This window comes from Malus sylvestris, chromosome 10, assembly GCF_916048215.2.
Source record: "Malus sylvestris chromosome 10, drMalSylv7.2, whole genome shotgun sequence".
NCBI classification, from domain to species: domain Eukaryota; kingdom Viridiplantae; phylum Streptophyta; class Magnoliopsida; order Rosales; family Rosaceae; genus Malus; species Malus sylvestris.
In genome coordinates, this window is record NC_062269.1 from 25,841,230 (window position 1) to 25,849,154 (window position 7,925).

Here is a 7,925-nt window from a genome sequence, read left to right on the forward strand (position 1 = left end):
AGGGTGAACCACGATATATCTTGTGTTCTTTACTTTCTTGCAAATTTATTTTGTTCTAAAACCCTTCTGGTTTTATGCATCAACAAATTACGTAATAAACGAGTGATTCTCCTAAATCTTTATCAATTATCCTAATTCTTATAACTGAGTTGCAAGAAATGATTTTTCCTAAATTTAGGTTCCCTAGCTTGAACCTTTTTCGTCTAAAGGGTTTAATGCTGATCATAGATTCAAGGGACAGGTGGTGCACATGTTCCGTTTCTGACCGTGCACCTATGCATCATAGGACTAGTGATGAACTTTTCAAACTAATATGGTACTTTTTCTTTGCAACCAAACAAAAATGGTACATTTTTTCTTATTTTTGACTTGTGTTAAGAATAAAATGGTACCATCTCTAAATCCATAATTATGATATGTAGTACTTAGTACTATAAAACAACTGGTAATTTTTTTAATATATTATTAATTAATTTGTTTATAGTTGGTTGAAGAGCTCCATGTGTCCAATAACATTCTATCCAAATTTATCTTTTCGATAACTATTTACTAGAATTATATTTTGTATATTATGTAATGATTGATGGTTAATTTTTTTTTTAAGGAACAATTGATGGTAAATCATAGTTATCCATCTCTTTTGGAGGTCGAAAAAACTCACAAAGATATTTCAACCTTTCTTAACCATAGTCAAGTAGACTCACAAACTTGAAGACTATGGTTAAAAAAATTTAAATATTAGAAAAATAATTTAATCATCAATTCTCACCTAATGTATAAAGTATGATTGAAAACTATGGTCCCGAACATTTTTCTTTGTATAAGCAGTGTGGTGGAAGCTGTTTGTGATTGATAATAAGATTTTATTTTTGTCAAACAAAAAATTTTGTTAAATCAAATGTTACATCAGTCAATAACAAAATTTAAACTCACATAAAACTTTAACATCTTTTTACTATTGTAGTAAAAAATCACTTAAATTGATAATAAGTTATTAACGCTTGGTCTTCTCGAGAAATCCAAATTTTTCTTTATTTTTTACACTATTTCTTCCCCTTTCTTTTTGTGGATGCGGTGTCTTTTGCTTTTAGGTGGCTCTCCAGCTTCTCCAGTTCTCCTCTTTTCTCATGAACTCTCTCTCACTGGCTTTTGCAGCTTCTTTATCTGAAAGTGGGTTTTCTTTCCTTTGCATGTTACTATTTTATTTATTGGCTTGGTGTTTGTCTAGTTTGTAGGGTTTGGATTTGGCAATTGATGCCTAGGGTTTTTCAATTACATGCTTGAATTCTTTGTGTTATCATGCGCTTAAGTGTGATTTTTTACACTTAATTGTCTTCTTCGGGGGGTTTTTTTGTTGTTTTTCTGACTTCGGAAAGGGAACTTTGAGTTTTACAGCAATTAAGAACTTATTCATGCATCAATACATAGTTAAGAAACATTTGGAAAAACTAGAGAAAATTAAATTATTCTTCTTTTTGTTATTTGTTCTTAAATATTAGATTCAGCAAAGCTTAATTACATGTTCCTGGAGTATGTGCGAGAAAGGTTTATCCTTTTCTGTACATCAGTCTCAATCTGTAAGAATTAAGGTTAAAAGTTTGTGTTTTGACTATTTTCTTAACCCTTTTTGTGCAAAAAATTAAGGCTTGAGGTACTTTGCTTTCAAGGTGGACCGAGAAGATCCATCCTCAAATCTTTTGTATATTTTATTGGGTCTTGTATAATTTATAATCAAGAATTTCTACATCTAGAGTACCAGTTTAATTTCTATTGAAAATTAGATGGTTTGGGGTTGTAGATAGTTTTCTTAGATATCTCTAGATGAGGTTTCTGATAGTCTTTTGCATATGTTGTTGTGTTCTTAGTTTCATGTTGTATATGTCACTAAAAGATCATTCTTGGTCTGCAACTTAGGTCTTACGTATTCTCTAGTCATGCTTGATAAATTTTCAACCAAGCACCTTAATTAGTAACGGGTATATGTCAGGCTTCTCTGGAGATGATCATGATACTACTGTTCTGGGTCTATATTTTCTGTGCTAACAATCTAGGTCAGTTGGTGTTATTAGGGATATCATCAGATCTTAGGTTGGTATTTTATATATATGTAATTGTATGTATGTATGTATAAAGTTCATTTTTTATCTTCCCCCAATTTAAGTGGGGGAATTTGATTGCATGTGGAAGATAATTCCTTGATAATTGTTGTGATTGTTAGAACATTATAAACTGCTTTTTTTCATAGTACTGATGTCTGAGTTGAGCTAGGGTTTGATGTTGTGTGACGACGAGAGAGAGCACGCTTGTCATCACCCATGAAAGGATCATGGTTGTTTACGGGCGTGCTCTTTCTTGTTGTCATAAAGTCCACCTGCTCTTTCTTTGGCATATGATATTAACTTGCAGGTGATTTTGATCTCTAACTATACCTGCCCAGAATTCACATATGATATGAATATAACTTGTTATATGATATGGATATTACTTGTTTTTACTTCAATTTGTTGTAAATTTTTCGTGGAATTATTTTTGTGAGCTTATTGAGTCTCATGTTTTGAGATCCCAAATTAATGTGCTCATTCAACTATTGATAAAACATTTTGACCCAAAAAAAAGAAAAAAAGAAGAAGAAGAAGCTATAGCTCACCGAATGTGTAATGTGAGCCATCAAATAGTGATCTTTACGTTCAGGGAAAGAGCCACATCACCTAGAAGTCTGTCTACTTGACTCTTACTAATAATAAGAAAGGGGCAACCCAAAACCTACTCGTACCAAGTTGCTGGCATTTCAATCGTTGGTAAGGCAGACGTATCAATCAAACCCATATGATTCATTCATTAGAAAATGTACAGGCGGTGCATTGAGGCTACTTTATTGTGTTTAGGGTTAAGGTTAAGAAAGGTAGCATACTATGTATTGTTATCACATAATATATGGAACTTCAATATGCATCTGTAGAACATAAATTAATCATGTACCTCAACCAATTAAGTTTGTTGAGTGGGGACTTAGGCTGGGGTTGAAAAGCTTTGTGCTGATAATGATCAGTGCTAGTTGTGTTGTGCCTACTGCAGATGTTGACAAATTTAGTGAAAGTTGCTAATTAATCTCTGATTCAGCTGTAATTATTGATCTTGGCTGATTTGCCTTCCTTGTTTTAATGATAATTGGCCCAAAAATCATCACATGTTCTTTATACATATTAGAAGAAAAAAAAAAAGTTTGAAAAACAAGTTAGATTTTTATGAGAATCTATAAGGTGAAGGTTTGTTTTATTTGAAAAGAAGGGTAGTTTTTGCATATGAGAAAGTAGTAGTAGAAGATTTGTTTTGTTTGGGTCCATTACTATGTTTCTAACTTAAACATAAAAGCAAAGAGAAGGGTCTATTTTGCATATGGGATAGCGCAAATTTGGATACTTTGTTTTCTTTGCACGCATTGTTGTGCTTTTCAAATGTCTATAATATATAAACATTCTCAACGTTTAGTTTTGTTCAATTTTAATTTTTGTATTTGGATTCATAAAAAATAGAGAAATATATGCTATAACGAAGGAGCAGCTATGGCCATTGTGCCATGAGATTGTGGAGGAACCAGAAGGCCATTGTGATTGTGGTTGCATGAGTAGATAATCTCTCTTTTGTTCTTAGTTTTTGCATTTTTATATTACTCCATCATAATTTGGCAATGCTAACTTGGTATTTGTAGAGTTGATGGTGATGGTGAGATGTGGTTTGGCAGCTGGTACATGGTGTTTTAGTGGTAAGTGAATCGACATAGGTTTCTTATTTCATTGAGATTATACCTTAAGTCTAACTTGTTTTTGCAGTCTCTTTCTTACAAAGGATGAAATAGATCCTCTATATTTTGTTCTATGGAACTATCTGCTAGCACGCACGTGAATGTGGTGCTGATCTCTAATTATTGCATAATGATTTTATATATTTATCACGAGTTTTAACTTGAAGTATACCTGTTGTTTCCTTTCTGAATTACTATATGAACTTGAATTTTAGTGTGGGATTTAAATTTTGCTTATTCAACCTTCGGAAAATCTAATGTAGTTGCAATGCATAAATTTTGCGTAAATCATTTTCATCAGTCATTGTTGTATGTGGTCCTAATGTAATTGGTTAATGCGAAAATAAATTGTTGTACTTTTTTAGAATTAGACTGAGCATTTTTAGATGTTCCTGATGTAGATGATGAAAACTAATGAAATTTCTAATCGAGCAATAATTTCATTTTTTTTACCATTTAGGATTCGAATTTGAGTTTTGTGGTGTTTTTTTACCCTTTTACTTTTATTTGTTGCATAATGGAGGAAGAACAATGCTTGGCTACTCAAAGATGATTGGGAATTCCTACTAAAAAATCTTTGTGTTCGAATCACAGAGCTTTGTGCTTATAATCAAAACCGTTCATAGTGCAAATCTCTCTGTAAAGATCATCTCTACAAAAAAAAAAAGAATTAAAACTAAAGTTGTTTGGTCATTCTATTGGAGCAAATACATAGACGGTTCATAATGCTTTTACCAATTCCGTTCATTTGTTTTTATACAGTTCGATGACTAAACGGCCTTAGAGTTAATTGATTTTTTGCATAATCGATGTTTATAGAGTGATTTATAACATGAACGGTTATGATCATAAACATGAAGTTTTGTGAATTGGAAACGAACAGTTTTGAGTAGGAACTCATACTCATCCCTTGAGTAGCCAAATATTATTCATGTAGGAAAGGATGAACATGGCTAGCGTTGGGTTGAGGAGTATTCCATTCCCCGTCGTTGTCCTTGTTCCTCCCAGTATTTTTACCCTCTTCCCACCATTGAATGGTAAACTCTAAAGCTATCAAGTATCAACAACCAAAAAAAATTGTTGCTCACTGATGGGACATGAATTTGTTGTTAATATGATTGAACAAATCCATTACTGGAAACAGAAGCAAAAGATGTGCACATTGCTTTTACCTACTAACAAGTGGAAGACTTAAGAATGGAGAGCAACATTGCTAATGGCAGTGTGAGAGTGAAGGATGGAAATGTGATTTTGCAGCTGTTGGTGTTACCTTGGTTGTAAGTGGGTTGTGGTTTTTTGCCTATTTTTGACGATGTTTTTGTGCTCTTTTCCTTATGAAGGATGAAAAAAATCTTGTATTTTCACTAACTCCATGCGTAGCAGACTATGCAAGATGAGGTGGTTAGGTCTTTTCCATTGTTTGATCCCACAAGTTTTCTCACCAAAAAGGAACAGGTATATATTTGGATTGCTTGTTATAAACACCATATACATTTTCCTGATATTTTCCATTGGCTAAGTGTAATTTTATGGACTGCTGCTTTTTGGTATAGTTAATTTTTGTGTCTTGTTTTAGTGTATTTGGATAAGGAACCTAAAGTATCATGGAATTATGGACTCCATTGTTAAAAATGCATTACAAGAACACTACGACTCTGAAATACTTTAGCATTACAAATCTACTACTTAAAGTCTTAAACATTACAAATGCACTACATAAACACTATTCCTACCAAATGTATTGCATCTAGTCATTTTCAAGACCTAGGAAGGCTTATAAAGAGACTATAAGAAAAGATATGGAGTACTTGGAGCTAACGGAAGACTTGGCACAAAACCGGGCCCAATGCAATTCTAGGATTCATACGCCCGACCCCACTTAGTGGGATAAGGCTTGGTGGTGGTTGTTCTTGTATTTCAGCCAATATAAGCTTAAATTCAATGCAACTTTAAAGTCCCTCATCCAAGTGCCTTTAACTGGCATAACTAACATTTCTACTGCAACTCTAGTAATTGCAACTTGCAAGGAAGAGGTTAGGTATCTATTTATGCCCCAAGTAAAAACTCTACTTTCCTATCATTAAGTTTTTTCCCTCTAACCAAACAATCAAAATAGGAATACTGGTGAATGCTTTCAATCCTCCATATCGGGTAATGGAGGATCAACTTCACTTGGGAACTCCTGTTTTATTGTTTGTGTTGTCGAAGGGAACTCATTTACAAATGTGTCTTAAGCATAAATCTCAAACATCTCTGGTGACTCAACCTTAATTATATGCTATCTTATTGTATGTCAACATGTTTGTTCCTTTAGATTATTAAAACTTCTGTTCCTGTTTTCATGGAATATGGATCTAGAAAGCTTTCCCTCCCCCCGTGCCCATGCCTTTTATTCCGTTACTCTGATGATATCTTCAGTACTTCTTTTGGTACTTTTGTGTTTGCAGTGGGGGATATATGCCTCCATTTCTTGTTGATGCAATTTCAGTTATAGAACTTTTATTTCGTAAGATGTAAGACTTATTAGGAATGGCATATATAATGTTTGTTCTGTGGTAGAAAAATTTGTTCTGCGTCTGCTTACCGTGTGAATGGCATACGTTATAGAAAATATTTGATATCATCTAGGTTGTCGTTACTGTTTTACCTATACTGTTTGTGTTTGCTTTTACTGTTAACAAGAGTCATAATCAAACACCAGGAATTGATTCACACTTAAACGATTAAATATTGTTCACAGAAATTTCGAAGTGCTTGAACAATCACCAGAAGTTGAATCTGAACACCGAAGATGTGTCCTAGATGTGTCCTAGATGTGTCTGGTTCAACCCGCTTGTAAATCTTGAAGAGGATTTGATTTTACATTTGTGCTTCATCACGCGTACTGTCTCGAAGGGTCCCTGGAATATTCTACACTTTTGGATCAGCCTTTGCAGTTTAGCATCTCATTCAAGCTCAGGTGAGATCAAAACTGGGATCCGCCCCTATTTAAGGCCTGCGGCCTTTATTATTGAATCAGATCACTGTCCCAGCTTGGATGATTATGTATGAAACCAGGTGGTTTGGGAGTTGGGATGTCAAACGCCCTTTTGAGTTAACCAAAACCTAGCATAGTCTATATGCATGCATTAATTTTACTTGGATTTTATGTAGATTCTAAAAACCGAGACTTTCTTCAATACTACTACGTAGCGTTGAATGATACGGGAATGAATTTTGCTGAGGTTGAAATAGAGTTGAAAATAGAAATATCTAAATGGCTATGGAAATAAATCTAACTGCGTTTATCCATAACATTCAATGATACGTATATTGAACCTAGAATATCTAAATAGAATACCTGAAAGCCAGCCGGTGGATGTTTTTTTCCCTAATCAGAAACTTATTCAGCGTCTCATTTTTCCCGTAGCATCTCATTTCTCAAGATTGTGATATTCTTGTAAAATTAGGTGGTGTTATCTACACTTTTTTTTATTTTTTAACTCTCAATTTTTGGCCGTCAGATTGACTAATTTGAAGATAAAAAAACAGAAACTAACAAGGGTGTGGGGAGGTAAATATGGGCGTGGATAGCATCACCCGTTAAAAAAAAAGTGGGATTTGGCATTCTTATCAGCACACGTCCCTTCCCCGCAGAAGAATTTTAGTTGAGTGAATCAAATGGTTCCGACGTTATTTCAGCGCTTTGGTCGATTCTGGACTAAAGCGATTCTTCATGCTCGTCACCCTCTCGGCAGTCTTTCTGAATTCCGGATCGAGCTCTTCACCCTTTGGAAGTTGATGGCCGCCGTGGATGGCATGACGGTATTGTTTAGTACGGATTTATTGCAGTCGATGCATTTGCATGGCATGGCGGGAAATCACCGTCCCTTGTCAACAATAGGGTGTTGGAGTTGGCTACAATCAACAACTCCCGCCGTTCCACTGGGCTATATTTTCAAGTATGGAATTTTTTCGCACATGTGATGCTTGAAAATAGCAGCACAGCAAAATAACAGTTCGAAATAAATAAATGGCTCCGGCCACGATGGTATCATTCAGTGGTACGAGTTTTATGAAAGATTTAACTCTTGCAAAGATCAATCAGTTCCTTATATGCTCGATCTAACCGTTAATTTCCAAA

The 7,925-nt window shown here is 34.4% G+C and overlaps 1 long non-coding RNA gene across 2 annotated transcripts; it reads left to right on the forward strand.

The window, feature by feature from the left end:
- Positions 1 to 1,018: 1,018 nt before the first annotated feature.
- On the forward strand, positions 1,019 to 7,885 carry LOC126585233 (uncharacterized). Of its 2 annotated transcripts, XR_007610379.1 has the most exons (3): positions 1,055 to 1,170; positions 3,710 to 5,257; positions 6,543 to 7,885. It is a non-coding gene; the product is annotated as an uncharacterized LOC126585233 (long non-coding RNA). The 2 variants fall into 2 exon arrangements; XR_007610378.1 differs by having other exon boundaries at positions 1,019 to 5,257.
- Positions 7,886 to 7,925: the final 40 nt, after the last annotated feature.